This window comes from Scyliorhinus torazame, chromosome 24 (genome assembly GCF_047496885.1).
Source record: "Scyliorhinus torazame isolate Kashiwa2021f chromosome 24, sScyTor2.1, whole genome shotgun sequence".
Lineage (NCBI taxonomy): Eukaryota > Metazoa > Chordata > Chondrichthyes > Carcharhiniformes > Scyliorhinidae > Scyliorhinus > Scyliorhinus torazame.
Window position 1 is genome coordinate 46,436,496 of NC_092730.1, and position 7,482 is coordinate 46,443,977.

General features: G+C 45.0%; 1 non-coding gene across 1 annotated transcript; it reads left to right on the top strand.

Moving 5' to 3' along the window:
• The first annotated feature begins 566 nt into the window (after positions 1-566).
• Positions 567-648, top strand: trnas-gcu (transfer RNA serine (anticodon GCU)). The gene has a single exon. It is a non-coding gene; the product is annotated as a tRNA-Ser (tRNA).
• The last annotated feature ends 6,834 nt before the right edge of the window (positions 649-7,482 follow it).

A 7,482-nucleotide genomic window follows, 5' to 3' on the forward strand; every position in this document is an offset into this window, starting at 1 on the left:
CATAATGGCCTCAACACCACCGTCCTGCCCGTTCTCCAGAACCCTTCAACTCATTACCAATAAAAGTCTCTCTAAGTCCTCCTTAACTTTCTCACTGTCCCTGCATCCACCACACTCTCAGGAAGTGAATTCCACAGAATTACAACCCTTTGGGAGAAGTAGTTTTTCTTTTTAAATTTGCAGCCTCATATTCTAAGATGATGACCCTCTCGTTTTAGTCTGCCCCACAACAGGTAACATCAACTCCACGCCTACAATATCTACACCTTTTCGCATCTTAAACACCTCACTTAGATAATCCGCATAAATTCTGAATGAGAAACAGTTGACCAGTCTTCCTCAGTTTGAAACTCAGGATGTCGCGCAAAAACATCCGATTCAACTATTACCGCGCTGGCCGGGGATCGAACCGGAGTCAACGGTTTCAAAAGCAGCGATGCTCACCACTATACCACCACCACTGCATTTCCCCCCTCGAATACCTGGTTGAATAGAAAGAGGCAAATAATTGCCATCAGTTCATGGATGCAAAACGAATTAAGACGTATTGACGCGGCAAGTTGTGCGACGAGGTGGCCGAGTGGTTAAGGCGATGGACTGCTAATCCATTGTGCTCTGCACACGTGGGTTCGAATCCCATCCTCGTCGATTTTTCGCCCATTGTTTCTCGGAAGTGGAATTCATTTTTACACAATGGATCTGCAATCAATGATGTGACAAACTATTCCAAGTTGTCAGGCCACTTGCATCGAGTTGCGTTAGAGGAGGGACGAACGGCGGCAGACGTGTTTGGGGCTTAACTCCACATTGCCACAATTCTTCTTCGGCTACCCACTGTGCAGTCGAGGTTACCGGGTTCACTTCTCCCATTATTAACTTCTGCCACCTCTCGTGGATGAACGTCCTCCTGATTGTACATTGGTGGGGTGCTTCGGCTACTTGTCTGTGACAAGATCAGATATTAAAATTCCATGAAGTAAAGGGGTTGTTCCACATGGTTAAGGTGATGCACAATAATCCATTGTACTCTGCACACGTTGATTCAAATCCCATTCTTGTCTGTAACGTGTCTGTTGTATCTCTGTTTCGCCCACTTCATGAGGATATAGAAAAAAGGCTGTGATTTTTAGCTTTTGTTTAAGGGCTTGGCGGGCGGTGAATAGTCGAACGCTGTCCATGGTGAAACCAAATAATAAAAAGCTGAGAAAGTTACTTTTCACTCCCTGCCCTAATTGCGCATAAATTCTGAGTTGGAAACTGTTCCTTCCCCTCAGTTTGAAACTCAGACTCGATGGGTCTAATGGCTTAATTCTTCTCCTATATTTTATGAACTTATCTTTTGCGCGACTTCGTGAGTTTCAAACTGAGGAGAAGGAACAGTTTCCAACTCACGAAGTCGCGCAAAAGATAAGTTCATAAAATATAGGAGCAGAATTAAGCCATTAGACCCATCGAGTCTGCCCCGCCATTCTATCACGGTTGATTGTGCCAGTTAGAAACTTCTAATATTCTAACAATTATTTGGGAACTAGAATCGTCTAATATTCCATTCCCTGTGTAGGTTAGAAACTTCTAATATTCAAACCTCCACCTGCTTAACTAGAAACTTCTAATATTCTAGCATCGCTTTACCCAGAAACTTCTAATATTCTAGCCCTCCACGTTGCGCGCCATGAAGTTAAAACCTCACCACTATTCTTAGAATTCCCCCTGTACCAGAAAAGGGTCAAGATATTCTAAATGATGAACAAGTATTCTCACTCCCTGACTCCTATGCTGACTTAGGTGGGCGCTATTCGGGTCAAACCAGTGTTTCATGTTATCCCACGGCATAACCCATGTCTTCAGAGAAGATTCTGTTTACTTTCCACTCAGGTGCTTCACTCACGGGTCCGGCTTTTCTCAGTAGAGTAAAGTAAACTTTCTAATAAACACTCTTTCAGGTTATCAATTTAAGTTCGTTTTAATTTCAAATTAAAAGATGTAATCACTGTTTTTACAGAAAAGTAATAAGATCTTTTCTTTGCATCTTCCTGGTCAGTTGTTAGACCTTCAAGTCTGCCTTGACAATTATCTCCTGTAACTTTTGGTTTTTTCCTGATGGATTCGCTGTTCTGTTCGGCTTCCTTGTTCAGTCCTTCCCATGACCGAGGGCAGCTATGAGAGCTGGCTGCTGAATGATTAGGTATTATATAGCCCTTTGCGCAGCCTTAGTTTCTACATGGCATTTATTGAAATGTAACTGTTGCTTGCCGACTGTAGCTAATGCAAGCTCCCTGTCGTTGAACTTGCTTATTCTGCTTGACATGTAATACTTTTGTTTGGCAGGTAATACATTTATTTGTTGCTTCGTCAGCAACTTTCCTGATATCTGTCTTTAGTGATGTTTTTTCTCAGTCTAAATACTGGATATGAACTCGTGTTCAACGAAGCAGTTCGCCTCTGCACTTCTACTGGTCAGCTGGTGTCAACGGCAGGTCGCCCCCTATATTTCTAACCTTATCTGGTTTGGACCTATACCCTATGACCTGATTATTTGCTAAAAGATTTTTAACGTCAAAAATGTGTAAATTATGGGATAAACGTGCCACCTCATGTGTTTCTTAGCTGGAAAGCAGTTGTCTCATATTTAAGTGGCGTCAGCAAGGTTTCCCGCTTAACCTTCTCCCCCAATTTAAACCTAAGATCCTGGTTGTTCCTTTTTTAATTGTTCAGTAAAATAATGCACTTCTCGGGAAGTGTGAAATACTGTTCCCGTTTATATAACTTAAGATTTTAAATTGATTGAATGTCTTTTTAACTTTAAAACCATGTTGAGTTGTCCATATCTGTTTTCTTTAACGCCTGCGAAGCTATCTGTATTTTAAACAAGCTGCGGCTGTTAACCCTTTGTGGGACCTTTCCCTTTCATTTAAAATCTCTGTCTTTTCCAGGTTCACATTCATGGTTCAAATGATATATTTTTTCATTATAACCTGTTCCTCACACGAAGGTATTGAGAGACGAAGATCTGAGCGACGTGAAGTATCCAATTGGAGAGATGCATCATGGCGACTGGAATCTCTCTCCACAGCTGCTTCCGGTGCTGCTTTCACAGCCGACGAACCCCTCCAGTGTCCAAACAGGTGAAAGTTCATCCAGTAGAGGCGGCAGAAGGGAGTTCTGGGAGAAGGCAACTTAGTCACCTCGACTATACTGTGGGTAGCTGAAGAACAGGTGTCAAGGAGCAGATCATACTGAAAGGAAAATGTTGATACTAATAAAGAAAAAGGCAGATGTGCTGCTGGGTGATAGCGACTTGTTTGCTTTTGGTGTGAGTGCGAATACAAATAGCAGACGATGGTTTTGGTCCATCGACTGCTGGGCTATGGGCCCACCACGCTTCCGCTGCGCCACTCCGCACGTGGTTGAGCTATTCGCGGTCGAGGTCGAGGAATCGACTCACAGGGGGCCAATAAGGAAATAAAGCTTTATCGAGCAATGAATCACAATAGAAACCGAGTCCCCAACTTCCCCTCTTGGACGGATGTGAACAATCCAACCTGCCAGACTATTTACAAGAGAAGACGAATTTTACCCTTCTCTTGGGATCAATATTAATTCCTCAACCAGACTCACCGAAGCAGATTATCGAGTCATGAGCTGGGCGTTTGCCGGTGGGGTCTTGCTGTGCGTATTTAAGCTGGAATTTCATGTCCTGAGACCAACGCTTTTCTATTGAATGGGAGGTAATGGATCTTCCTGAGGTTGAAAATCTTGCTGGAGAAATTTAACCTCGTGGAGGAAAAGGCAATATCAGGAGTCGGATTCGAGCCATCGCCTCCAGAAGAAACTGCGACCTGAACGCAGCGCCTCAGACCGCTCGGCCATCTTGATGCGTTGTCGCCGAAACTAAGATCCGTGCACAAATCGACTTAAAGACTATCTTCATCGTTATTTCATTTCAAACAAGACATGCTTTTCCTACTTTTGAACCCCTTCCAGAGTCCTGTGTCTGAGTGCCATCCTTGTCCAAACCGCTGGTGTTTAAGGAGCTTCTCATCGCTGCATTGATCAGTTTGCTCTAATCAACAAGGTCCGAATTCCCGCTCTACCTGTTCCTCATACGAAGGTATTGAAAGTCTACGATCTGAGCGACGTGAAGTATCTAATTGGAGAGTTGCATTCTGGCGACTGCAATAACTCTCCACAGCTGCTTCCGGTGCTGCTTTCACAGACAAGGAGCCGAAGAACCCCTCCAGTGTCCAATCAGGTGAACGTTAATCCAGTAGAGGCGGCAGAAGAGTGTTCTGGGAGAAGTCAACTTAGTCACCGCGACTGTACTGTGGTTAGCTGAAGAACAGGTGTGAAAGAGTGGATCAGACTGAAAGCAAAACTTTGATACTAATAAAGAAAAAGGCAGATGTGCTGCTGACAAACAGCAACTTGTTTCCGTTTGGTGTGATTGAGAGTACGAATAGCAGAGAATGGTTTCGATCCATCGACCTCTGGGTTATGGGCTCAGCACGCTTCCGCTGCGCCACTCTGCTCGGTGCTCTTTCTTTCCGTGGTCGGACTTGAGGCAAAGTATGAAGAAGTCTGTAACAGCGTGATCAATGTTTCCAGAGAGATGAAACTGCCGCCCCGAACTTCATTTTATGAAGATGATTCGAGCCACTCCCCACTTCCCCATCAGAACAACGTCACAGAAGAAATCAAATCACCTTCACAGAACAACCATTCCGCACGAAAGTAAAGTATCTGAACTGTGCTGACCAGAATCAGTGTGCTCAAACGTCTGTTCTTGTTGAAAGAAAAAAATGAGGCAGTGAATAGTTGGGTGGCTACCGCAGGGCAGTAATGTTGTAGCTCCTGGTTTCAGGAGCAGAGTGCCGCAGCGGAAGCGTGTTGGGCTATTAGCCCGAGGTCGAGGAATCGAGGGTATTTTCTGCTATTTACATTCTCTCTCACGCCAAAAGTAAACATAACACACGTTCCTATTTGCTTTGCAGCAAATACCTATCAGAAACTTTCTTGCAGTCTCATCCCGACATTAGTCCCAAGAATGATGGAGACAGCATGAGACATTGCAACATTGTAAAGCTCACACATAGGGAACCACAGAGAAAATGCTTTAAAGTCTCAGCAGATCTGACAGCATCCGGAGGGAGAGAAATGAGCTGACGTTTCGTGTCCAGGTGACCCTTAGTCAAAGCTGCTCGGGAAACGTTATCCAGTCGTACCCCACAGAGGGGCAATATAGATATAGAACGATATCCAGTAATAACTCACAGGGGGCCAATAAGGAAATAAAGCTTTATCGAGCAATGAATCACAATAGAAACCGAGTCCCCAACTTCCCCTCTTGGACGGATGTGAACAATCCAACCTGCCAGACTATTTACTGGGCTTTTGCCGGTGGGGTCTTGCTGTGCGTATTTAAGCGGGAATCTCATGTCCTGAGACCAACGCTTTTCCATTGAAAGGGAGGTATTGGATCTTCCTGAGTTTGAAAATCTTGCTGGAGAAATTTAACCTCGTGGAGCAAAAGGCAATATCAGGAGTGGGATTCGAACCCACGCCCCCAGAAGAAACTGCGACCTGAACGCTCGGCCATCCTGATGCGTTGACGCCGAAACTAAGCTCCGTGCACAAATCGACTTAAATTCAATCTTCATCGTCATTTCATTTCAAACAAGATATGCTTTTCCTACTTTTGAACCCCAGCCAGAGTCCTGCATCTGAGTGCCATCCTTGTCCAAACCGCTGGTGTTTAAGGAGCTTCTCATTGCTGCATTGATCAGTTTGCTCTAATCAATAAGGTCCGATTTCCCGCTCCACCTGTTCCTCAGACGAAGGTATTGAAAGTCTAGGATCTGAGCGACGTGAAGTATCCAATTGGAGAGTTGCATTCTGGCGACTGCAATCTCTCTCCACAGCTGCTTCCGGTGCTGCTCTCACAGACAAGTAGCCGAAGAACCCCTCCAGTGTCCAATCAGGTGAACGTTCATCCAGTAGAGGCGGCAGAAGAGTGTTCTGGGAGAAGTCAACTTAGTCACCTCGACTGTACTGTGGTTAGCTGAAGAACAGGTGTCAAAGAGTGGATTAGACTGAAAGCAAAACTTTGGTACCAATAAAGAAAAAGGCAGATGTGCTGCTGACAAATAGCAACTTGTTTCCGTTTGGTGTGATTGAGAATATGAATGATGTGGAGATGCCGGCGTTGGACTGGGGTGTGCACAGTAGGAAGTCTTACAACACCAGGTTAAAGTCCAACGGGTTTGTTTCGATGTCACTAGCTTTCGGAGCGCTGCTCCTTCCTCGGGTGAATGAAGAGGTCTGTTCCAGAAACACATATATAGACAAAAGTTTGGTATCTTTGAATTTGTCTATATCTGTGTTTCTGGAACAGACCTCTGCATTCACCTGAGGAAGGAGAACATGAAAAACAGAGGATGTTTTCGATCCATCGACCTCTGGGTTATGGGCCCAGCACGCTTCCGCTGCGCCACTCTGCTCGGTGCTTGTTATTTTTGTGGTCGGTATTGAGGCAAAGTTTGAGGAAGTCTGTAACTGCGTGATCAATGTTCCCAGAGAGATGAAACTGCCGCCCCGAACTTCATTTTATAAAGGTGATTCCAGTCACTCCCCACTTTCCCAACAGAACAACGGCACAGAAGAAATCACATCACCTTCACAGAACAACCATTCAGCACGAAAGTAAATTATCTGAACGATGCTGACCAGAATCAGTGTGCTCAACCGTGTGTTCTTGTTGAAACAAAAAAATGAGGAAGTGAATAGTTGTGTGGCTACCGCAGGGCAGTAATGTTGTAGCTCCTGGTTTCAGGAGCAGAGTGCCGCAGCGGAAGCGTGCTGGACCATTCGCCCGAGGTCGAGGAATCGAGGGTATTCTCTGCTATTTACATTCTCCCTCACGCCAAAAGTAAACATAACACACGTTCCTGTTTGCTTTGCAGCAAATAGCTATCAGAAACTTTCTTGCAGTCTCATCCCGACATTAGTCCCAAGAATGAAGGAGACAGCATGACACATTACAACATTGTAAAGCTCACACATAGGGAACCACAGAGAAAATGCTTTAAAGTCTCAGCAGATCTGACAGCATCTGGAGGGAGAGAAATGAGCTGACGTTTCGTGTCCAGGTGACCTTTAGTCAAAGCTGCTCGGGAAACGTTATCCAGTGGTACCCCACAGAGGGGCAATATAGATATAGAACGATATCCAGTAATAACTCACAGGGGGCCAATAAGGAAATAAAGCTTATTTCCGGTGGGGTCTTGCTGTGCGTATTTAAGCGGGAATCTCATGTCCTGAGACCAACGCTTTTCCATTGAAAGGGAGGTATTGGATCTTCCTGAGTTTGAAAATCTTGCTGGAGAAATTTAACCTCGTGGAGTAAAAGGCAATATCAGGAGTGGGATTTAAACCCACGCTTCCAGAAGAGACTGCGACCTGAACGCAGCGCCACAGACCGCTCGG